Source organism: Carettochelys insculpta, chromosome 5, assembly GCF_033958435.1.
Source record: "Carettochelys insculpta isolate YL-2023 chromosome 5, ASM3395843v1, whole genome shotgun sequence".
NCBI classification, from domain to species: Eukaryota; Metazoa; Chordata; order Testudines; family Carettochelyidae; genus Carettochelys; species Carettochelys insculpta.
This window is the reverse complement of record NC_134141.1, coordinates 53,160,235-53,185,908: the sequence shown is the minus strand read 5'-3', so window position 1 is coordinate 53,185,908 and position 25,674 is coordinate 53,160,235.

Sequence of the window (25,674 nt, the reverse complement as noted above, 5' to 3'; positions counted from 1 at the left end):
TCTTTAATAGGCAGAGAGGGTTGTTCAATATCAAATATGTTTCTTTTCAAACTTCCCAATGAAATGGTGCTGATTAACAGTCCTCAAACTGTTCTCTGATCTATGGGTCATAGGCCTACATGGCTAGTATACTTCCCTTATTGAAATCCCTTTGGCACCAATGATTTGGCACCAATGAGATCGTAGATTTCAGGATCCGGATGAAAGCAAGAAGGGTGAGCAGTAACATACAGACCATTGATTTCAGAAGAGCAGACTTTGACTCCCTAAGAGACCAGATGAGCAGGATCCCTTGGGAAATGAAGATGAAGTTGAAAAGAGTTGAAGAAAGCTGGAAGTATTTTAAAGAAGTCTTACTGAAGGCACAGGAACAAACAATCCTGCTGCATAGTAAGAAATGCAAACATGGTAGGCAAACAGCTTGGCTTAACAGGGAAATCTTTAGTCAGCTTAAATTCAAAAAGGATGCATACAAGAAATGGAAACGTAGACAGTTGACTAAGGAGGAGTATAAACATACGGCTGGAGAATGCCGGGCAGTAATCAGGAAAGCGAAAGCACAATTGGAACTGCAGCTGGCAAGGGATGTGAAGAGTAACAAGAAGGGTATCTACAGGCATGTGAATAATAAACAGGTTATCAGAGAACGTGTGGGGTCATTACTGGATGAGGGAGTTAACCTAGTGACAGATGATGCAGGAAAAGTTGAAGTACTCAATGCTTTTTTTGCCTCAGTCTTCACAGACAAAGTCAACTTCCCCATGACAGTCCTCGATGATGCAGTATGGGAAGGTGGAGGGCAGCCATCTGTGGGGAAGGAACAAGTTCTGAGCTGTCTAGATAAACTAGATGTGCACAAGTCCATGGTCCTGGATTTAATGCTCCCCAGGGTACTGAGGGAATTGGCAGAGGTCATTGCTGAACCTTTGGCCATTATCCTTGAAGACTCTTGGAGATCGGGGGAGATACCAGATGACTGGAAGAAGGCAAACGTAGTGCCCATCTTTAAAAAAGGAAAGAAGGACAATCCAGGGAACTTTTGACCCATCAGCCTTACCTCAATCCCTGGGAAAATAATGGAGGGAATCCTCAAGGAATCCATTTTGGAGCACTTGGAAGAGGGGAAAGTGATCAAAAGTAGCCAACATGGATTCACCAGGGGCAAGTCCTCCCTGACCAATCTGATTAGCTTCTATGATGAGGTAACAAGCTCTGTGGACATGAGGAAGTCAGTGGATGTGATATACCTTGACTACAGCAAGGCTTTTGATACGGTCTCCCACAACATTCTTGTCCATAAGTTAAGGAAATATGGATTGGATCCTTGGACTATAAGGCTACGTCTACACGTGCACCCAACTTCGAAATAGCTTATTTCGATGTTGCGACATCGAAATAGGCTATTTCGATGAATAACGTCTACACGTCCTCCAGGGCTGGCAACGTCGATGTTCAACTTCGACGTTGCTCAGCCCAACATCGAAATAGGCACAGCGAGGGAACGTCTACACGCCAAAGTAGCACACATCGAAATAAGGGAGCCAGGCACAGCTGCAGACAGGGTCACGGGGCGGACTCAACAGCAAGTCGCTCCCTTAAAGGGCCCCTCCCAGACACACTTTCATTAAACAGTGCAAGATACACAGAGCCAACAACTAGTTGCAGACCCTGTATATGCAGCACGGACCCCCAGCTGCAGCAGCAGCAGCCAGAAGCCCTGGGCTAAGGGCTGCTGCCCACGGTGACCACAGAGCCCCGCAAGGGCTGGAGAGAGAGTATCTCTCAACCCCCCAGCTGATGGCCGCCATGGAGGACCCCGCTATTTCGATGTTGCGGGACGCGGATCGTCTACACGTCCCTACTTCGATGTTGAACGTCGAAGTAGGGCGCTATTCCCATCCCCTCATGGGGTTAGCGACTTCGACGTCTCGCCTCCTAACGTCGATTTCAACTTCGAAATAGCGCCCAACACGTGTAGACGTGACGGGCGCTATTTCGAAGTTACTGCCGCTACTTCGAAGTAGCGTGCACGTGTAGACGCAGCTTAAGATGGATAGAAAGCTGGCTTGATGGTCGGGCCCAACGGGTAGTGGTCAATGGCTCAATATCTGGATGGTGGTCTGTTTCAAGCGGAGTGCCGCAAGGCTCGGTTCTGGGGCCGGTGTTATTCAACACCTTTATTAATGACCTGGATGAGGGACTGGGTTGCACCCTCAGCAAGTTTGTGGATGACACAAAAGTAGGGGGAGAGGTAGATATGTTGGAGGGTAGAGAGAGAGAATCCAGAGGGACCTGGATAAATTGGAGGACTTGGCCAAAAGAAATCTGATGCAGTTCAATAAGGAGAAGTGTAGAGTCCTGCACCTGGGGCGGAAGAATCCCAAACATTGGTACAGGCTGGGAACCAACTGGCTCAGCAGCAGTATGATGGAAAGGGACTTAGGGGTTATGGTGGATGAAAGGCTGGGTATGAGTAAACAGTGTGCCCTTGTAGCCAAGAAAGATAACAGTGTACTGGGGTGCATTAGGAGGAGCATTTCGAGCAGATCTAGAAAAGTAGTTATTCCTCTTTTTTCGGCACTGGCGAGGCCACATTTGGAATATTGTGTCCAGTTTTGGTGCCCCCAGTATAAAAAGGGTGTGGATATACTGGAGCAGGTTCAGCTGAGGGCAGCAAAAATGATTAAGGGTCTGGCGCACAAAACCTATGAGGATAGGCTGAGGGATTTGGGTTTGTTTAGTTTACAGAAGAGAATACTTAGGAGTGATTTAATAGCAGCCTTCAACTTCCTGAAGGGAAGCTCTAAAGAGGAGGGTGAGAAACTGTTCTCAGTGGTGTCAGATGGCAGAACAAGGAGTAATGGTCAGAAGTTGAAGAGGGAAGGGTGTAGGTTAGATTTTAGGAAAAACTACTTCACCAGGCAAGTGGTGAAGCATTGGACTGTGTTGCCTAGAGAGGTGGTGGATTCTCCATCCCTTGAGGTTTTTAAGTCCTGGCTGGACAAGTTTCCGGCTGTGATGACTTAGTAGGGGTTGATCCTGCTTGAAGGAGGGGGCTGGACTAGATGACCTCCTGAGGTCCCTTCCAGCCCTGTGTTTCTGTGATTCTGTGATCTAGAACTAAAGTCAGCAACCTCTCTGACGTCTAATGCCAAAATTTGACTTTTTTGCCTGTATATATGGTGTGAGTACTGGTGATACTTTTTGAAGTTACTAATTGTCCTACTTACAACAACTTCATTACTAAATAAATTAAGATGCAGAGCTTTACCCTTCAGGTGATTGTTGGTAGCATTAGCTGGTCTTTTGTTAATCCACAGGAGGTATGGCTTTGAGCAAACTCCTGGCTGCATGGGAGAGGAGGAGCAGAGATGAGCTCCTGCATGCCACACTGCTGAAAATGGGCTTATCTGTCACTCTTGGCACACATGTTGGGGGTTGCTGATCCCCCCACTTTAGAATATTAGATGGAGGAATGTAGAGCAGGAATGTAAAAGCTCATGTGTACATTATACCAGACATACAACAAACTCATATCCAGCAGCCCTGGGACTGGGAAGTTGCTGGATATTCAAATATTCTGAATAATAAAGAGGTATACCTAGCAATGCATAACACTAAAGAAAAACAAGATTAGATATTAAGAAACAAAAATGTATGCATAGTAACAGAGAGGAAGCTGTGGTAGTCTATACACTATCAAAACAAAAAGCAGTCAAGTAGCACTTTAAAGACTAGCAAAATAGTTTATTAGGTGAGCTTTCGTGGGACAAAGAAGTGGGTCTGTCCCATAAAAGCTCACCTAATAAACTATTTTGCTTGTCTTTAAAGTGCTACTTGACTGCTTTTTGTTTTTAAAAACGTATGCAGACTACTTTATTCACCAAAAACAGTAGTATTGTACACTGTAAACTTATACTGTGTTTGTGTTATTTTTATTTAATATCACTATACTGTACTTGTGAAAAATATAAGTAAAATTTAGTTTAAGGAGGAAGGTGGTTTCAAAATCAGCGGGGTCCTTTTGAAAGGCTCCTGTCTACATAGAAGGAGACGTTCCCAAAGTAGCACTTTCAAATCATGCATGGTCACCATTATGCTAATGAGATGTTGCATATTCATGTTAGTGCCTCATTAGCATCATCCAAAATCCCTCATTAATATGCCCCTTCTGAAAGTAAGGGGTTAGTGTGGCCACAGCCAGTGTGTTCAAATATTCTGAAATAGGCTTTATTGTGTGTTAACACTCTATTTCAAATTAGATGAGCGCTATTTCAAAATGTATTTTGTGTGTACCAGCATTATTTCAAAATAAGCTATTCTGAAATTCTTCAAGAACAGGTAATTTTGAAACAACACTGCTGTGCAGATGTACCCTAAGGCTAAGACTGCACTATTGTTTTTACTTTCAGATACATTTGTATCCCGAAACAAAAACTGTCCAGCCAAACACAGCAGGGCTATTTTAAGTGTGGTATTTCGTTCCCAGTAACCATCACCAGATGTCAGATAAGGGTAACTGGGAATTTTGAACTAAACACTTACTTTGAACTCAGGTTCTATGTAATCTGCACAGGGTTTGAAATAAGATGCTTCAAAATAAGTTACACAGTTTGTGCAATGCAAATTGTGTAACTTATTTTGAGCTAGGTCTACAGTGTAGCCTAGCCGAAGTGTTAGTATGTAGAGTTTAAATCTCTATTTCTAAATTATCTATGAAACTATTCCAATATTATTGGACCAATAAAGAATTCTGCTAGCTCATAAAATTCAATTCTGCTATTATGTGCAATTGAGCCAGGAGTTGCAAAATGAAACCAAATACATTTCTGCCATGGTTCTTTGTTAGAGATAGAGAAATGTTATGACTGGAAATTGGGATGGTGCTTAAGGCCAAAACTAAAATAGAGTGGCATTATTGACTCAAGAGTCTAAGTAAGGTCTAAAATCAGTATCCAGAACTTGGGCATTTCTTTTGGAAAATAAACCATTATACCTTATTCATGCTGATATCTAATCTCATAAAAATCTATTTGAAAATCCTATTAAACACCTCAGAATGTGAAGATATTACCTGCTTGAGTTTAGATGTGATGTCTATTCACATTCTGAAGTCAATTTCAGTCTTACACAAATCTTAGCAATTTCTGTCACAGCAACTGGATCACAATTTTGTGTTGGCAAAGATAATGCATTTGCAAAGTATTTCTCACTGAACTTGAACAAACATTTTTACTGAATAATTTAATTTTTTTCAGGTTCACATCAGACCTAGTGTTTTTCAATGAAGCGGATATACAAAAATTAAGCCTAAAATAACTACCTGAGAAGTGCAGGAGGTTTACTATAAAAGCTTTTATTTCTCATTGAAAATGCTAAACATCTTTATATTCTTTATATTTTGCTCTAAACTATTTATCTGTTCTTACAGTAATAATAAAGTGATAATGAAGTATTGTTTCCAAATTGGGAGTAAAAGTTAGATTATCTTTAAAGAACAGACATTTAATAGACTGTTTATTTTCTATCACCATCATTACAAATCAATTTGTGAGTGTACTTTAACACAGCTGTTGAGTTGCTGTAACAATTCAGAGAGCATAAAGTGTTTAAAATTAAACTTTTAACCTTTCTGAATAGTATAAAAGAATAAAAATGTAACTTACCAGAATCTGATGATGACCCAACTAGTCTCATAAAACAACTGCAGAGTGAAGGATATTCACATGTACTATAATACTGTAAGTGACCCTTAACGCCATTGCCCAAAGAAAGCAACAATGCAAGAAACTCCCCTCTCCCAGGCCTCTGAGTAACATTAGCAGTCATGTGTCAAAGCATCCAGTCCTACAGCAAACAATCAAAGCAGAATAACTGGCATGTGAGGGCCCAGTCAAAAGGAAGTAAGTGGTAGTCGGGGTCCTCTCCTTAGCTACATCTACACTGTCCCCCCCTTTGGAAAGAGGTATGCAAATGTTCCAGGCTGAAAATGTAAATGAGGCACAAATGTGCATAGTCAGCACCTCAGTTACATAACAACAGCCACTTGTGTGCTGAAAGTGCTGCTTTCAAAATGCAAAACAGCCATGTAGACAGCGTTCCTTTGAAAGGAAGCCCCACTTTCACAAGCAGCCTTCTTCCTAAATTTTTTCAGGGGCAGGGACAGGACCCACCACCTGCCCCTAGTACACGGAGTTCCACCACCTCCAGAGGGGTGACAGCACTTCCACTCAGCAGTGGACACTGCCAAGGAGCATCCCCCACCATGCACACAGATGGAGCCAGGACCCAACTGGATCCTGAGGTGGACACAGGATCTGAGACCAGTGAATCCTTGTCATAGCCCTGGACTTGGGCCCCTCTACTCAAGCCACCTCCAGGGCCCTATTTGAGGGACCCTCCAGTAAGCACCACACATGTCACACACCCCAGGACATGGGGGCAGGTGCAGATGGGGCATTCTCAGAGCCTCACCAGGCAACTCAGGCTGGACCTATCACGGCAATTCTGGCTTGTGGAACCATATGTCCTCCCTGCACCCAGCAGGGAGCCCCAGGCATGGGCACCAACCCACTGCCAACATCATGGGAGGCTGGATGAGACCCAGGCCCCAGAGGAGGGAGGGCCTGCCAACTCCCACCACAACTGGAAGCAGGCTAGCCACATGGGTGCCAGACTGACCCCAGCCACACCAAGGAGTGCAGCTCCTGGCATGCAGGCCGTGTCACAGGCTGCATATGTATGTGGGGGCCCCAGGGAGTGCCAGGCTGTGCCCAGTTCACCCGTCACATGTGCAAAGACCCCTCTGTGACTGGACACCCCTCTTGGGTGATATTCTGTCAAGCAGGGAGGAGCTCACAATGGTCAGCCCAGTTCTGGAGGCACTGCAGAGTCCCTGGGTGGCAGGGCCTTCCATGAAGGGCACACATGCCTGTCCTCCCAGAACATCCCCGTCAATTGACCCAGGAGGTGGTGGTTGCTTCCCACAGTGGGGAGCAGAGTCTCAGGGGCTGTGTTGCATGAATGACTCACTGTCTCACCTCCTTGTCTTCCTTGCAGCTGTACCTGCTCCAAGTGAAGGCTGAGCCAGCCCCACCTCTCCAGCAAGACCAGCCAGCTCTGAGGCAAGACCAGAGTGAGCTGACATCCCGTCTCCACTGGCAAGAGGGCAGGCCCATAGCTGTAGGGGACATTGCTGGGAAGAAGAGGACCTCCAGACGGTGGCTGCAGGACAACTGGAAGTGGTGGGTGGAGGCCTGGGACCAACTGCTCTCCTACTTTGATGCCTCCACCAGTGTCTGGTGGAACCTGTTCGTCCAGCCACCCATGGCTGCCACCCCCACTCCTCTCACTACCCTTGCTCCCCCCACTGCCATTGCTCTGCTCTCCTCCCTGCCCCAGCAGGCCATCCCACACGCCATCCTGGATCTGCTCCAGTGGGTGATGGCCAGGGCCACCCTGCCCCCATTCCCCAGGTTCCTCCTGTCCCCAGGCTTCCCAGTTCCCCTTGCTGACTCAGACCCAGCCACAACTCCCTGACTTCCATACCTTCCCTTGCTCCCAGCCCCAACCCTGCCCCAATGGGAACCACAAACCCATAGCAGGAGGGGATCCCAAGGCTGATGCCACTCAGGATCCTGCTCTCCTGAATGTCATGGCTCTCCACCCCCTCCTTGGATTGATGCCCTCTGTGCCAAGCCCCTCATCCAAGTTCTGATGTCCCTCCATCCTAAACTACCCTCCCCCCTGCCTTCACTGCATGTAGTTAAATTGTATTGCACACTGTACATAGTTTTTGGTGACAACATTTGGTTTACAAATGTTTTTCTATGTTCAAGTAAAAACATTCCTGGTTCACTAGCTCCATATCCCTCTTTAATGGGGAAGGGTCATGGAGAGTGTAAGGCAGAGCTGCAGGCCTGAGGCCCTGCTGTGAGTGCCCTGGGGAGGGTTATTTGGTGCCTCAGGAGAAGGTCTCCCTTAGGGCCTCCCAGATCTTCAGCCTGTCCCTATGGGCTTGGGGGACTGGTGCTGCACCTAGCTATTCATACTCATGGTTGGTGTCCACCCTCCACTCCAGGAGGAAGGCCTCACCTTCCCCTCTGTAACACTGTGGAGGGCACAGCACAACACCATAACCTGGGGGACATTGTGCCCCCCCATGTCCAGCACACTTGGCCTATATCCAGGCCCAGTTGAGCTGGGAATTAAACTGTTCCTGGCTCAAGTCCAGCGGCTGGTGTAGGGCTTCATGAGCCAGGGCATGAGGAGGTAGGCAGCGTCCCCCACAATTCAGAGTGGCATGTTCACATCACCAACCACCAGTTGCCAGCAGGAAATGTACGTGCCTGCTTCCATCCTCCAGCAGAGGCTAGAGTTGCAGAACACCCCTGCATTATGTGCCCACCCAATGTGCGTGTCAAGGAACTGTCCATGGTAGTTCACCAGGACCTGCAGCACAATGGAGTAATACGCCTTTCTGTTGATGAATCTGGCTGTGCTGTGGTCTGGGGCATGGATGACGATGTGGGTCCTGTCAATCACCCTGAAGCAGTTGGGGAACCCCAGGGTGGCGAATCTGGCCATAGCCACATCCACATCTGTGAGAGAGATGACCCTTTGCAACAAGATGGTGTTGATGGCTGCCATGACCTGCAAGGGGAGGAGACCAAACATATACATCATGGACTGAGGGAGAGATCCCCTGGGCCCCGGCGGGCTCCCCTTCTCCCTCCCTTCCACTCCTCCCTGAAGTCTCCAGGCACACACACACACACAGCCACAGGGCACCTCCTCCACCCCTCACAGCAAGCGTGGAAGCCCTGCTGTAGCAGTGCTGTCTCTTGACAAGGTAGGCAAGCCTCAGCATGGGTAAGGAATGGGCATCGGGGAGAGGGGTGGGGGTTCCTTTAAGAGTGCGCCTTGCCACAGCTCCCAGAAGGGCTTGCCAGCCATGCAACCATGTGTGACAGGGTTCCAGGGGCCACTCTGTTGAGAGAGCAGCTGGGCAGCTGGTCCACTTTCATGTCTGGATGCAATCTGTTGACAAAAGTTTTGTCAGAAGATATCTTAACTTCTGTCGACAGCTCACTCTAGTGTAGATACAGCATTAGAGTGTACTACTATAGTAACAGAGAGTAAGCTGTGCTAGTCTATACACTATCAAAACAAAAAGCAGTCAAGTAGCACTTTAAAGACTAGCAAAATAGTTTATTAGATGAGCTTTCGTGGGACAGACCCACTTCTTCAGACCATAGCCAGACCAGAACAGACTCAATATTTAAGATACAGAGAACCAAAAACAGTAAGTTTTTAAGTAAGTAAGTAAGTGGTTTACTGTTTTTGGTTCTCTGTGTCTTAAATATTGAGTCTGTTCTGGTCTGGCTATGGTCTGAAGAAGTGGGTCTGTCCCACGAAAGCTCACCTAATAAACAATTTTGTTAGTCTTTAAAGTGCTACTTGACTGCTTTTTGTTTTGATAGTGTACTACTATGTATCTCTTTATAGCAACAATTAACACATTGGAAGACTTACCAAATCCTCTTCTTTCCTCCAGACTAGACATGCTCAATGTTGAGTGTTTTTGTTTGTTTTTGGTTTTTTTTTCAAACTCTTCTCTATAGATAAGATTTTCCTAATTTTTTACCATTTCTGTTCTATTCTTTTGGACTTTCTCCAATTTCCCCACATTTCATAAGATGTGGTGCACAGAACAGGACACAGTACTCCAGGCTGACACCTCACTATCCCCAAGTAGGGTGGAACAATGACCTCCCATGTCACGTATGATATTCCTATTTATAGACCCCCCACAATAATATTACACTTTGTTCACATGTATCACTTTGTTGGATTGGGCTCAAATTATGAGCCACTATAACCCCTATATCTTTTTTAGCATCTTAACCAGTTTTTTCAGTTTCTAGTTGTTCGTTTGATATTTTTCCTTCCTAAAAGCAGTATTCCACTTCTATTTACTGAATATAATATTGTGCCTAAGAGCTACCAGCTTTGCTGAACTTATTTCCCCTTAGACGTCCTCCTCATGGGACATTACCTACCAGCTCTCTCTGTTAAAGTCAGCTTTATTGAAATCCATTCTCTTTATTCTGCTCCTCTCAGCATGTTCACAGCATGGAACCAGCAGGAGATGATTTTGCAGACTCTGCCATGAAAGTTGTACTGTCTTATAAAATTAAGTCTTCAGTGATCATTTTAATGAAAGACACAAAAAGTGCTACTGATCTATTAAATCAGATATGCATGAGCATCAATAGACTTTAGAGTGTTAAAAATATTATATCTTATCTCTTTATGCTGGAAGGGAAGTGGAGAGGGTATATATTTTTGGTTGTTAAATTTCATCTTAAAAGTGCATGCCTTTCTGGGTCTCAAATTCTATTTGCAGTTATAAGCATAGACTGACCTTTTCGAACTATCAATTCCCTCCCCAAAATATTATATCACAGTTAAGTCACTGTGATTTACAGTCATTACACTAATGCAGACATAGAAATGAAAGCTTGTTGACCTTCCCTTACTTAAGTGATGCCCAATGTACTTTATATGCCCTGTCAATACAAGAGTTGGCTAAACATTTAAAAGTCAAATATCAAGACTATATACCTAGTTGTTCACCTTAATAGGACTTCAATGTGTCAGCTAGATCCAATAATTTGAATAATTTATTTTCCTGCTACATGCATTCCTGCATTCATGTTTAGTATATGTTGTAGTAAGTACAGGCCCAGTATGAGGCCGTAGGCCTGAACCAAAGTATTGGTCAAGACTTTGTTAACAGAAAGCAAAGTGCAGCTGTGAGCTAAAGGAATGCATTACTCACAGAAGTTGGCAAGAAGAGAGTTGCTGGTGCATAAACATATCTACCTAGCATATTGAAGTAGGTACATGGTACCAGAACACCCTACCCTGGAACATCCCCCAGATAAGAAAGAATAGGCCAATACATCCCAATGACAGGGGCAAAAGGGTAATATGATGGATAGAGTTGTTTTGTTCGAACCAACATGTACAAGGTGAGAGGCGGCACCTGATGACGTAGAAGGGATGTACCTCAATACATCAGGAGTGATGTATAAATTGTTTGTACCTGTGTATCAGAATGTACTTCTGGGATGTGGTCTGGGTCTGGCCGAGGGGGCAGTGGGAAGTCCTGCCACTGAATAAGCCGAGTCCATTGACTGTGGGTTCATATTTGTAGTATGTCCTGACTTAGACTAAGAAGTCCACAGGGAACTACTATTGTGTCCCTGGCTGACGTGCCTTCGCACCTTACTAGACTCTGTGGTCATTGGGGGTTCTCTTCGGGTCTGCTGTGTCGGCTATCTGCAGAGCTGGGGCAGTGCACAGAGGGAACACACACATGCAGCTGAGTGATACCAACATTGGAGAGAGCAGAGCACCGCGCTGGTAGCATCTGACAACATATGTGAGAGCTCTATGAGCACTATTCTAAGAGTTTCAGAGGACTCAGCTTCTATTGTACCATGACTTTCCATAACCAGCTGTGCATATGGAGGGAAGACTATTTTCCTGAGATGCAGCAAACTGTTGGCTATTAATCAATGCAACTCAGAGAAGAAAAACTGTCTTAGAATCATAGAATCATAGAAGAGTAGGACTGGAAGGGACCTCAAGAGGACATCGAGTCCAGCCCCCTGCCCTCATGGCAGGACCAAGCACTTTCTAGACCATCCCTGAAAGTCATCTATCTAACCTCTTCTTAAATATCTCCAGTGATGGAGATTCTACCACCTCCCTTGGCAATTCGTTCCAGTGTTTGATCACCCTGACAGTTAGGAACTTTTTCCTAATGTCCAACCTGAACCTCCCCTGCTGCAATTTCAGTCCATTGCCTCTTGTTCTATCCTCAGAGGCAAGGAAGAACAAGTTCCCTCCCTCTGCCTTATGACACCCTTTTAGATACCTGAAAACTGCTATCATGCCCCACCTCAATCTTCTCTTTTCCAAACTAAACAAGCCCAATTCTTTCAGCCTTTCTTCATAGGTCATGTTCTCTAGACCTTTGATCATTCTCTTTGCTCTCCTCTGGACCCTCTCCAATTTCTCCACATCCTTCCTGAACTGCGGTGCCCAGAACTGGACACAATACTCCAGCTGAGGCCTAACCAGCACAGGGTAGAGCAGGAGAATGACTTCTCGTGTCTTGTTCACAACACACCTGTTAATGCATCCCAGAATCACGTTTGCTTTTTTTGCAACAGCATCACACTGTTGACTCATATTTAGCTTGTGGTCCACTATAACCCATAGATCCCTTTCTGCTGTACTCATTCCTAGACAGTCCTTTCCCATTCTGTATGTGTGACACTGATTGTTCCTTCCTAAGTGGAGCACTTTGCATTTGTCCTTATTAAACTTCATCCTGTTTGCCTCAGCCCATTTCTCCAGTTTATCCAGATCCTTTTGAATTATGACCCTATCCTCCAAAGAAGTTGCAACCCCTCCCAACTTGGTATCACCTGCAGACTTAATAAGTGTACTTTCTATGTCAATATCTAAATCGTTAATGAAGATATTGAACAGAACTGGTCCCAAAACAGACACCCGCGGAACCCCACTAGTTATACTTTTCCAGCAGGATTGAAAACCATTAATAACTACTCTCTGGGTAGGGTTATCCAGCCAGTTGTTCACCCACCTTATAGTAGCCCCTTCTAAGTTCTATTTGCATAGTTTATTGATAAGTATATTATGTGAGACTGTGTCATATGCTTTACTGAAGTCTAGGTATACCACATCCACCGCTTCTCCCTTATCCACAAAGCTCGTTATTCTATCAAAGAAAGCTATTAGATTGGTTTGACATGATCTGTTTTTAACAAAACCAAGCTGGCTGTTCCCTATCACCTTACCACCTTCCAAATGCTTGCAGATGATTTCTTTAATTACCTGCTCCACTATCTTTCCTGGCACAGAAGTTAAGCTGACTGGCCTGTAGTTTCCCGGGTTTATAAATGGGTACTATATTTGCCCTTTTCCAGTCTTCTGGAATCTCTCTCGTCTCCCACGATTTTCCAAAAATGATTGCTAAAGGCTCAGATACCTCTTCTATCAGCTCCTTGAGGATTCTAGGATGCATTTCATCAGGCCCTGGTGATTTGCAGACATCTAATTTTTCTAAGTAAATTTTAATTTGTTCTTTTTGTATTTCAACTTCTAAACCTACCCCTTTTTCACTAGCATTCTCTATGTCAGGCATTCCTTCAGATTTCTCAGTGAAGAACAAAACAAAGAAATCATTAAACATCTCTGCCATTTCCAAATTCCCTGTTACTGTTTCTCCCTCCTCACTGACCAATGGCCCTACCCTCTCCTTGGTCTTCCTCTTGTTACCAATGTATTTGTAAAAAGCCTTCTTGTTTCCCTTTATGCTTGTAGCTAGTTTGAGCTCATTTTGTGCCTTAGCCTTTCTAATCTTGCTCCTGCATGCTCGTGTTGTTTGCCTATATTTGTCCTTTGTAATTTGTCCCAGTTTCCATTTCTTATACGATTCCTTTTTTTATTTTGAGATCATGCAAGATCTCCTGGTTAAGCCAAGGCAGTCTTTTGCCATGTTTTCTATCTTTCCTACGCAGCCGGATAGCTTGCTTTCAGGCCCTTAATAATGTTCCTTTGGAAAACTGCCAACTCTCCTCAGCTGTTTTTCCCCTCAGTTTAGCTTCCCATGGGACCTTACCTACCAGCTGTCTGAGTTTACTAAAATCTGCCTTCCTGAAATCCATTATCTCTATAGTACTGTTTTCCCTTCTACCCTTCCTTAGAATTGTGAACTCTATGATTTCATGATCATTTTCACCCAAGCATCCTTCCACTTTCAAATTCTCAATAATTTCCTCCCTATTTGTTAAAATTAAATCTAGAACAGCTTCCCCCCCGGTAGCTTTTTCAACCTTTTGGAATAAAAAGTTGTCTGCAATGCAATCCAAGAATTTATCGGACAGTCTGTCCCCTGCTGTATTAGCTTCCCAACATATACCTGGATAGTTGAAGTCTGAGCCCTTTTCGCAATGCATTCCATCAAAGTGTTGTATGAACATGAGGTAATGCAGTCCCAAACATCACCTCTCTAGTTCTAGGTAAAATTTATTCCAGTTTTATAGCTCAGCAAAAGTTATTTTGCCCAAAGCTACATGAATTAGTGGTAGAGCAAAGATTAGCATTCAGTAGTTCCTGGCAGCAAGCACCATTGTCAGTCCCCTCAAACTTGCAGTACAGTGTCTACTGTGCCTTTTGGACTGCTCAGTGACTTGCTTTAGTTTGAAAAGTATGATACAAAAGTACATTATACTGTCTGCTATTTTGTTGGTTTTGATGCGTTGTCTTTTACTAAATTATTAAATAGTAATTAAAAATGTGCTATTAGTAGGCCTGATTTACTAATGCAATTATGCAATGAAATTGGTGCTGGTGTATCTGCTGTTCTGTACAAAGTTCTGTTATGTGCCTAGTGTTCTCAATGTTACGGATGAATATCCTGTATGTCTGATTAATTATTGTATTGTACATTTGTTAATAGAAGCACAGGATGACAAACAAGTAAAATGTGATTTATAATATACCTGGATATCCTATGTAAGGCTACGTCTACACTACTAGATACATTTGAATTTAAGGCTGTTAGCTCAATTGTACCAAGTAACTGTCTTCACTGTAAATACCGTTAACTCAGTTTAGGAAGCATTAATTGTAATAGGATGGGGTTTCTTGTCACAGCTAGAGAAATCGACTCTGGGTAACTTTGCTTAACATCTGGGCCACTTACAGCACCAGGCTGGGATTTCCTTCTTATTAAGGCAGATCCAACCAGCCACCACAGCACTTCTGCCAGCCCCACTGGCCAGCCAGAAGCCACACAAGCAAACCCACAGACTTCTCAGCTGCTCTAACAGCCCAGACGAACAAACCCCAAACTCAGGTGAGAAATTATTGCACCTATTTCACCAAACACCACACAGAGTCTTCCAGACCCCAAAGGTCCCAGCCCCAGACACCAGTCAATATACACTTGGATCTTACCCAAACAACCATGCAAAAGCCAGATCCTTATATCTAATATCTATGGGTTTATTAATACAAAAAAGAGAAACAGGGTTAGAGAGAAGAATTGTTAAAGCAATACTTTACATGTGTCAGTCATAGTTACTGATGCAGGCATCAACATCATCATCATCAATAACCATGGGCTCAGCATCCTTTGGTGTCTGATGACTCTCTCACTATTTCCTTCCATCTTTCCCTATCCAGTGCAGAGTGGCTTAGTTTCTGTAGACTAGCTCCGCATCAATCTACTACATCGTCTATCCATTCTCTGTGGGGTCTGCCTGTCCTATTTGAACCATCCATTATGCCAAATACTAGGGTCTTAATTTTTCATTTGTTGTTCATTCTGCAAATATGTCCAAATAGTTGTAGTTTCCATTTTATAACCTTCTGCAGCAGGTTCTCTTTTGGCTGTATCTTTCTATATAATTCCTCACTGGTGACCTTCTGCATCCATCCTATTCTCAGAATCTTTCTATAACAACTCATTTCGAACACCAATATTCTTCTTTTCGAATCTTTCGTTATCACCCATGTCTCACATCCATACAACATGCTGCTCAATACACATATTTTCAAGGCACCCAGCTTCATTCTTAACGTAATTGCTTTGCTTTTCCAGATCTTATCTATCACCTTCAAACTCGCTTTTGCTTTCACTATTCTAGTTGCTATTTCCTTCTTACAGTCTTGATCATATGTTACGTTGCTCCCCAGATATGTGAACTTCTCTACATTTTCTAGTTCAATACCTTCCACACTGATCTTTCTTCCTATTTCCTTATCGTCAAATGCCATTGTTTTTGTTTTATCGATGTTCATAATCAGTCCGTACCGCTTCCCTTCTTCATTTAACACCCGCACCGTTTATGAAGCAGCTCTAATTTTCCAGTTGCCCACAGTGTGTGGACATTCCATGTTCCAATGGATAGCGTATGTGTTAGGTGTAATTTTCTTTCAGTAGCCAACTTATTGACCCAACCCCGATCACTCGATTGGTATCGCGGACCTTGTTTATCCGGGCGACGTCTGAGCCGGCATCTTTTAACATTTGGTTGTAGTGGCATCAGATTTCATTCGTATTGTTTTTGAACGGTCAGCACATCGACACACATCTGACCAACCCTCCTCCTTCATCCAGGCTTGGGACTGGCATGGAGCTCTCAGTGGCTTCATGGCGGAGTTACTGATGTAGGCCAGCATTGTTATTTGCTGATTGTTGAAAATCTCTGAAAGTTCATTTCAGCTTATCTAGCTTCAATCATTGGAGCATTGTAGATCTGGCCTACTGGGGTCCACATGCTGGGACATGGACTATTGGAGACCACAAGACAAAAGATCCAAGATGGGCACTGCTAAATGCACATGGTCCCTCTGAGATGGGCCCCTAGTGCAGATGGGCTTAACTTGTGAGGACTGAAGAACAGAGAAAGTACATGCCAGGGACCATCTTATAGCTTTTCATATGCGGAGAGAAAATTCCATTTTTCTCCATAGGCCTTGGCTTACCACCTGACCAGTTGGATCACTGTGCTGAGTTTCCATGTGTTGCAATCCCAGTAGGAAAACCCCACCAAATATGTGCATGCTTATCTTTATGGGAGTTATATCATTCTCACAAACAACCTACAATAACCAGCAATCTTGGTACTTAAATGCATGTAATACAATGAGTTTGTTTGTTTGTTTGTTCACAATGAGATTTCCAGGGAGATTCCAGGGCATACTTTGATATAGTGTAGCACTAATATGGACTGGTCACTTTTCATTACAGGTCACTTTGCCTAATCAGTAATTGTATTGCCTTCAGTAGGAAGTCATTGCAAATTACACAGCATGTTCAGCTTCAGCCTTTAGGCACTGAATATGCAAAATGTGACTAATCAGGCTTCATTTTAACATACGTTGCACAGCCCTCCACAGCTTAAGCCATCTTTTAGTATTGCCATGGCAGTTAATGCTCTGCAGCCAAAAGCACATATAAAACCATCAGAATTCAGAAGGGCTCCAATATTCGGTATAAGTGGCCAATTTTTAAATGCAGGTGCAATAGACACACCCTCACATACTCACTTCTATGCATAAAAGGTGAAGCAAATACACATATTTATGCAGCTGTCAATGTGGGTATTCAGGGCTTTTTTTCTGGTGGAACACCACAGAACAGCGTTCCTCCACCTTTTTTTCCTACTGCCTCTGACGTTTTTAAAATGCAGCTCCCTGCCTGCTGCCCCACAGGGATGCTTCCACCAGCTCTGGTCTCACTTAGATGAGTGGTAGGGCTGGGGCTGGGGTGTGTGGAATGTGGGGGCTGGGGCTGGCACAGACATGGAGCTGGGGATGGGGGCTGGAGCCATCGCAGTGCAGAGCAGGGGCTGGAACCCTGTTGTGTGGTGTGAGAGTCGAGACAACCCCTCTAGAGCCCCAACCTCAACACAGGGATAGGGCCGGAGCCTTGTATGGTGTGGGGCCAATGCCCCTCCATACCTTTCACGGGGCTGATGTTGGAGTTGAAAGTTTTATTCTCTTTTATTCTCTTTTAAACTTTGAATTTTAAGCTTAACAAGGTAGTAATGTAAGGTAACATATTAACATATCTAACATTTACTGATTTTATTGATCAAGTTCTTTAATTGAATATATGCCTCCTGTTTTAGAGTTTAGTGAATTTAGTAAGTAAGTAAGAGACAGTTTGGTATTGTGTCTATGTTAATGAGATGATGTTGAAGGCCTTAATTGTTTGATTTACAACACCTTTGCTCTGCTTTTTTCTGAGTCCTTGTAAGAGTTGTTTACATGTGAAAGTGGTATGTCTGTGTTGAGATAAAGGTGCGAAGGTTATACCCAGAGCCAGATGGACAAGAAAGGAGGGGCGAAGCATGGATGAAGACAGACTTCACAGTGTCAGAGAAGGACCATCAGTGCATATTCTGGTCAAGAAGTGATTGGACTGGCAGACTGATGACTCTAAAGCATGGAGCAGGAACCCCTAAGGACAATCGATTACAGAATGAGCCTTTTGGAGATGTTTTGAGAAAGACTGGTATCAAAAAGATAACGCACCAGTCACAGACTGACACAGCAAACTTCAACAGAGGAAAGAATTATAAAAGCAGGGTGCTTTGCCATGGGACTTTAGGTTTGTCTTGCCACCAACTCCAGGAGAGCATCGGATCGCGACCAACAAGCCTAGATTGATCCAGGCTCTGGACTGGTAACTGTAACATCATTTGGCAGGACTGTGAGCACAGTGTGTGTGTGTGACTGAAAAGCATATGCTACTATTATATTCTCAATAAATGGGGCATACTGCCTTTTCCCCCATAAAAGATCTTGTCTGCTTCATTTAAAGCATAACATTTTTGGTGGAAAATGCAAATGTGGAGAAGTGTGCTGTAATTATTGACAAATATTGCAGGAAAAGGGCTACGTCTACACGTGCAGCCAACATCGGAATAGCTTATTTCGATGTTGCGACATCGAAATAGTCTATTTCGATGAATAACGTCTACACGTCCTCCAGGGCCAGCAACATCGATGTTCAACTTCGACGTTGCTCAGCCCAACATCGAAATAGGCGCAGCGAGGGAACGTCTACACGTCAAAGTAGCACACATCGAAATAGGGATGCCAGGCACAGCTGCAGACAGGGTCACAGGGCGGACTCAACAGCCAGCCGCTCCCTTAAAGGGCCCCTCCCAGACACAGTTGCACTAAACAACACAAGATACACAGAGCTGACAACTGGTTGCAGACCCTGTGCCTGCAGCATAGATCCCCAGCTGCCGCAGCAGCAGCCAGAAGCCCTGGGCTAAGGGCTGCTGCCCACGGTGACCATAGAGCCCCGCAGGGGCTGGAGAGAGAGCATCTCTCAACCCCCCAGCTGATGGCCGCCATGGAGGACCCAGCAATTTCGACGTTGCGGGACGCGGATCGTCTACACGGTTCCTACTTCGACGTTGAACGTCGAAGTAGGGCGCTATTCCTATCTCCTCATGAGGTTAGCGACTTTGACGTCTCGCCGCCTAACGTCGAAGTTAACTTCGAAATAGTGCCCGACGCGTGTAGACGCGACGGGCGCTATTTCGAAGTTGGTGCTGCTCCTTCGAAGTAGCGTGCACGTGTAGACGCAGCTAAGGTGTGCACACCCTGGTCAGGAGGTACTGGTTAATAAGGAACTAATTGGAACTAACTGTGATACTCATTGTTTGTACAAGCACCCTCTGTCGTAGCATGTGCGAGTAACAGAAGAGAGGTTTAGTATTCCTCCCTCCACCCCGGAGTGCCGGGGGGAAATTTGACTGGGGGTGGGGGCTGTCTGCATAGGGAATACCCTGAGTCAAGTGTATATACCCCGGTCGTAGCATGGTCGGGCATTAGGAGGAGGACTTAGCGATCCTTGCTCCAAACTGGAAAAGAAACACAAGGTACATACACCCTCAGTCATAGCAAAGCTGAGCACAAGAGGGAGAACTTAGCGCTTCTCTCTCGGGCTGGGAGCGGGTTGATTTATTGGACTATAGGGGTCTATCTGCCTGGGGAAATACCTCGAGTTAGTGTATGAACCCTTGGTGGTAGTAGTGCCGAGCAAGACAGGGGGAGGCTTAGCGTCCCTCCCTCTGGCCCAGACAGCGGGTTAAGTTCAGCAGCAGGAGGGAAAGAAGGAGTTTGTGAGCCCTGACATTAACGAGAGCAAGTAAGAAATCTTGAAAATAACTAGAGATAACAACAAAAAAACTTTGAATACAAAATGTTCAAGTGCAAGGAGTCGCCTAAAGACCAAGCTCAAAGTGAGCTGAATGAGTTAACAAAACTGCCATGTGTAAAAGAAATACCCCTTTTAAAGAAATTCTGCAAAAATTTGGTCATAGCCCATGGACAAAACAAGCAATGGCTGATGTCCACACCATATCAGATAAACTGGCAAAATACTTATTGATTTATAAACCCTCAAGCTCACTAAAAAAGGATGCTGCTGCACTCTGGTTAGTGTGGGAAGCCTGTAACGAGGCATTCCTCAGGTTGGCCGGTAACCATAAACAAATCACTATGCTGTGTGAAAAGCTCAGTGCAGCCTCTGGAGATGCAGACAACTGGAGAATATTGACTACTGGGGTTCAAGGCCAATTAGATATGCTTAGAAATACTGGAGCAGGTAGAGGGAAAAGATGAGATCATGAGGGAAAACCAAGTCCTACAGGGCATAGTAAAGAAACTAACACTAGAACAAGGTAGAGCCCCTGCAAGTCATAATCACTGTGAATCTATTATTAAACAGCTTAAACAGAAGCTAGACTTCAAAACCCATTAGGTCGCAGCAGTCACAGCAGGAGAATGGGATCAAATACAAGTTAGGGGAGTAAGGAAATCTGGGTAGTTGCATCTGGGCTGTGAGACACAGTGTTTTGGAGAAAGCCCAGACTATAAGACCTTGAAGAAACTGCCCAACTCTGAAAGCTGTTAGTTCAAGTTCTGTTTCCCAACTCATTAACTCTTTGTGGTACAGACCATAGTCATGCAAGCATTCATGTTGTGGTGTACATCACAGAGTTTAGTTTAAATTAATTGTCTTGCTAACAAGTGATTGTGTCAGAATCCAATAACTTACCCTTGCGGCAACAGAGAACTGTTTTGGTTTTGTGCTACCAAAGCTGCGTCTACACGTGCACGCTACTTCGAAGTAGCGGCAGTAACTTCGAAATAGCGCCCGTCACGTCTACACGTGTTGGGCGCTATTTCGAAGTTGAAATCGACGTTAGGCGGCGAGACGTCGAAGTCGCTAACCCCATGAGGGGATGGGAATAGCGCCCTACTTCGACGTTCAACATCGAAGTAGGGACGTGTAGACGATCCGCGTCCCGCAACATCGAAATAGCGGGGTCCTCCATGGCGGCCATCAGCTGGGGGGTTGAGAGATACTCTCTCTCCAGCCCTTGCGGGGCTCTGTGGTCACCGTGGGCAGCAGCCCTTAGCCCAGGGCTTCTGGCTGCTGCTGCTGCAGCTGGGGGTCCGTGCTGCATATACAGGGTCTGCAACTAGTTGTTGGCTCTGTGTATCTTGCACTGTTTAATGAAAGTGTGTCTGGGAGGGGCCCTTTAAGGGAGCGACTTGCTGTTGAGTCCGCCCCGTGACCCTGTCTGCAGCTGTGCCTGGCTCCCTTATTTCGATGTGTGCTACTTTGCCGTGTAGACGTTCCCTCGCTGTGCCTATTTCGATGTTGGGCTGAGCAACGTCGAAGTTGAACATCGACGTTGCCAGCCCTGGAGGACGTGTAGACGTTATTCATCGAAATAGTCTATTTCGATGTCGCAACATCGAAATAAGCTATTTCGAAGTTGGGTGCACGTGTAGACGTAGCCGTAGACGTTATTCATCGAAATAGCTTATTTCGATGTTGCGACATCGAAATAGACTATTTCGATGAATAACGTCTACGGCTACGTCTACACGTGCACCCAACTTCGAAATAGCTTATTTCGATGTTGCGACATCGAAATAGTCTATTTCGATGAATAACGTCTACACGTCCTCCAGGGCCAGCAACGTCGATGTTCAACTTCGACGTTGCTCAGCCCAACATCGAAATAGGCACAGCGAGGGAACGTCTACACGCCAAAGTAGCACACATCGAAATAAGGGAGCCAGGCACAGCTGCAGACAGGGTCACGGGGTGGACTCAACAGCAAGTCGCTCCCTTAAAGGGCCCCTCCCAGACACACTTTCATTAAACAGTGCAAGATACACAGAGCCAACAACTAGTTGCAGACCCTGTATATGCAGCACGGACCCCCAGCTGCAGCAGCAGCAGCCAGAAGCCCTGGGCTAAGGGCTGCTGCCCACGGTGACCACAGAGCCCCGCAAGGGCTGGAGAGAGAGTATCTCTCAACCCCCCAGCTGATGGCCGCCATGGAGGACCCCGCTATTTCGATGTTGCGGGACGCGGATCGTCTACACGTCCCTACTTCGATGTTGAACGTCGAAGTAGGGCGCTATTCCCATCCCCTCATGGGGTTAGCGACTTCGACGTCTCGCCGCCTAACGTCGATTTCAACTTCGAAATCGCGCCCAACACGTGTAGACGCGACGGGCGCTATTTCGAAGTTACTGCCGCTACTTCGAAGTAGCGTGCACGTGTAGACGCAGCTTTAGAGTAGCATGTGGCTGGGGCTCCCTAGTTCAGTGACATCTGTGGTCCTGCTGGACCATGGATGTCTCTGGACCAGAGAATCTGGAAAAAGAGAGTTTCAACCTGTATTAGAATCCCGAACATTTTTGGATATTTAAAAAAACCCGGCCAGACGGAGATTTAAAGACTGAAACAGTGAAGCTCTGCATCTTAATTTATCAAAATCTGTCTTCCTGAAATCCATTGTCTCTATTTTGCTGGTCTCCCATCTACCCTTCCTTAAAATCATGAACTCTAGCATTTCATGGTCACTTTCCCCCAAGCGGCCTTCCACTTTCAAAGTCTCAACCAGTTCCTCCCTATTTGTTAAAATCAAATCTGGAACAGCTTCCCCCTGTACCTTTTTCAACCTTCTGGTATTTAAAAAAAAAGATGTCTTCAATGCAGTCCGAGAACTTTTTTGGATAGTCTGTGCCTCATTGTGTTAGTTTCCCAACATATGCCTGGAGAGTTGAAGTCCCCCATCACTACAAAATCCTACTCTCTGTCTCTGCTTGTCTTTAAAATTGGTCAAAGCATTGTGGTTTAAGACAGAAGTACAACAAAAGCTCTTCAGCTGACTGATTTTTGGCACAGTATGAAGTAACAAATGTCTCTTCCAAAGCCAAAGCAGTGAAGAGGGCCTGTACCTACATGCTCCAGCAGTGGGCACGCTGGAATTAGGTAGATGGGAGGCAGTTAGAGCGTGTCTGACCAAAGCGCACACACGGGAACTGAGCTCATAATTCCAGCTCACATGGTAATGCAAATGCATCCATGGGAATTCTGCAGCATCACAGTTTACAAAGGGGTTTAAAATAGCTTTTCCAGTATTGCGCATGTTGTAATCATCTTGTCGGTGGTTCCCCAGAAGAACCATTACTGAACTGGAACTGCTTTTGTCAGAGTGGGATGACTACTTAGTTTTGTAAATTACTCTGACTGCTGAGTGAAAATGGGGGAGGCTGGTGGCTGTGGGTGCCTGATTCTGTGGAAGTGGGAGGAAGTGCATTGGGTTACAGCAGGGGTCTGGGGATTCCTGAGTCTGGGGGAGAGAGATTGTGTTAGATCGGGGGGGTGGAAGGTGATGGGGGAGGGGAAAGGCATTGTCCCTCACAAGCAGTCTGAAAATCTGACAACCCTCCCCAGGCCCTGCATGGGTGGGGACAGCTCAGGCTCCATGCAGGGACAGTTAAACCATTGGTGCGGGTGCCTTGAACCCCTTGCAGGGTGGATTAGCTGCCTGGGGGCAGTTTTGGCCCCACATGGGAGGCAGTTAAGCCACCTGGGGTGGTTTGGGCCCCCCGCATTCAGGGGGGTTGGGTCTTAGGGTCAGGGGAGTGGATTGGGGGTTGTGTTCTGCCACCCTTTTTTCTAGAAAATAAGCACTGTGTATATGTAATTATATGATTTGGAAGTATGAAATGTTTATTATAAGTGACAATCCAGGAAGTTTTTAGAGAATGTTGGGGATAACTTCTTGGTACAAGTGCTGAAGGAACCAACAGGGGCAGTGCGCAGCTTGACCTGCTGCTCACAAACAGGGAAGAACTAGTAAGAGAAATAGAAGTGGCTGGAAACCTGGGCTGCAGCGATCATGAGATAGCAGATTTCAGGATCCTGACAAAAGGAAGAAGGGTGAGAAGTAACATACAGACCCTTGATTTCAGAAGAGCAGACTTTGTCTCCCTGAAGCTGTGTCTACACGTGCACGCTACTTCGAAGTAGCGGCACCAACTTCGAAATAGCGCCCGTCGCGTCTACACGCGTCGGGCGCTATTTCGAAGTTAACTTCGACGTTAGGCGGCAAGACGTCGAAGTCGCTAACCTCATGAGGAGATAGGAATAGCGCCCTACTTCGACGTTCAACGTCGAAGTAGGGACCGTGTAGACGATCCGCGTTCCGCAACATCGAAATTGCTGGGTCCTCCATGGCGGCCATCAGCTGGGGGGTTGAGAGATGCTCTGTCTCCAGCCCCTGCGGGGCTCTATGGTCACCGTGGGCAGCAGCCCTTAGCCCAGGGCTTCTGGCTGCTTCTGCGGCAGCTGGGGATCTATGCTGCAGGCACAGGGTCTGCAACCAGTTGTCAGCTCTGTGTATCTTGTGTTGTTTAGTGCAACTGTGTCTGGGAGGGGCCCTTTAAGGGAGCAGCTTGCTGTTGAGTCCGCCCTGTGACCCTGTCTGCAGCTGTGCCTGGCATCCCTATTTCGATGTGTGCTACTTTGACGTGTAGACGTTCCCTCGCTGCGCCTATTTCGATGTTGGGCTGAGCAACGTCGAAGTTGAACATCGACGTTGCCGGCCCTGGAGGACGTGTAGACGTTATTCATCGAAATAGCCTATTTCGATGTCGCAACATCGAAATAAGCTATTTCGATGTTGGCTGCACGTGTAGACGTAGCCTGAGAGAGCAGATGAGCAGAATTCCTTGGGAAACGAAGATGAAGGGGAAAAGAGTTCAAGAAAGCTGGCAGTATTTTCAAGGAGTCTTACTGAAGGCACAGGAACAAACCATCCCGATCATAGTAAGAAAAGCAAATATGATAGGAAACCAGCTTGGGAAATCCTTAGTCAGCTTAAAGGCAAAAAGGATGTGTATAAGAAATGGAAACGTGAACAGTTGACTAGGGGGGAGTATAAACATGGCTGTAGAATGCTGGGCAGTAATCAGGAAAGGGAAAGCACAATTGGAACTGCAGCTGGCAAGGGATGTGAAGGGTAACAAGAATGGTGTCTACAAGCATGTTAAAAATAAGCTTTTTTTGCCTCCATCTTCACAGGCAAAGACAGCTCCCACACTATGGTGCTAAACAATGCAGTATGCGAAGGTGGAGGGCAGCCATCTGTGGGGAAGGAACGAATTGTGAGCTACCTAGAAAACTAGATGTACGTAAATGGGTGGGTCTGGATATAATGCATCCCAGGGTACTGAGAGGATTGGCAGACATTATTGCTGAGACTTTTGTCATTATCTTTGAAGACTCTTAGAGATTGGCAGAAGTCCCAGATGACAGGAAAAAGGCAAATGTAGCACCCATTTTTAAAAATGGAAAGTAGGACAATGCAGGGAACTATAGACCAGTCAGTCTGACTTCAATCCCTGGGAAAGTAATGGAGAGGATTCTTAAGAAATCCATTTTGGAGCACTTGGAAGAGGGGAAAGTGATCAAAAGTAGCCAAATGGTTTCACCAAGGGCAAGTTGTGCCTGACCAACCTGATTGGCTTCTATGATGAAGTAACAGCCTCTGTGGACATGGGGAAGTCAGTGGATGTGATATACCTTGACCTCAGCAAAGCTTTTGGTAGTGTCCCACAACATTCTTACCCATAAGGAAGTATGGATTGGATCCATGGACTATAAGATGGTTAGAAAGTTGGCTTTATGGTTGGGCCCAACGGGTGGTGGTCAATGGCTCAATATCT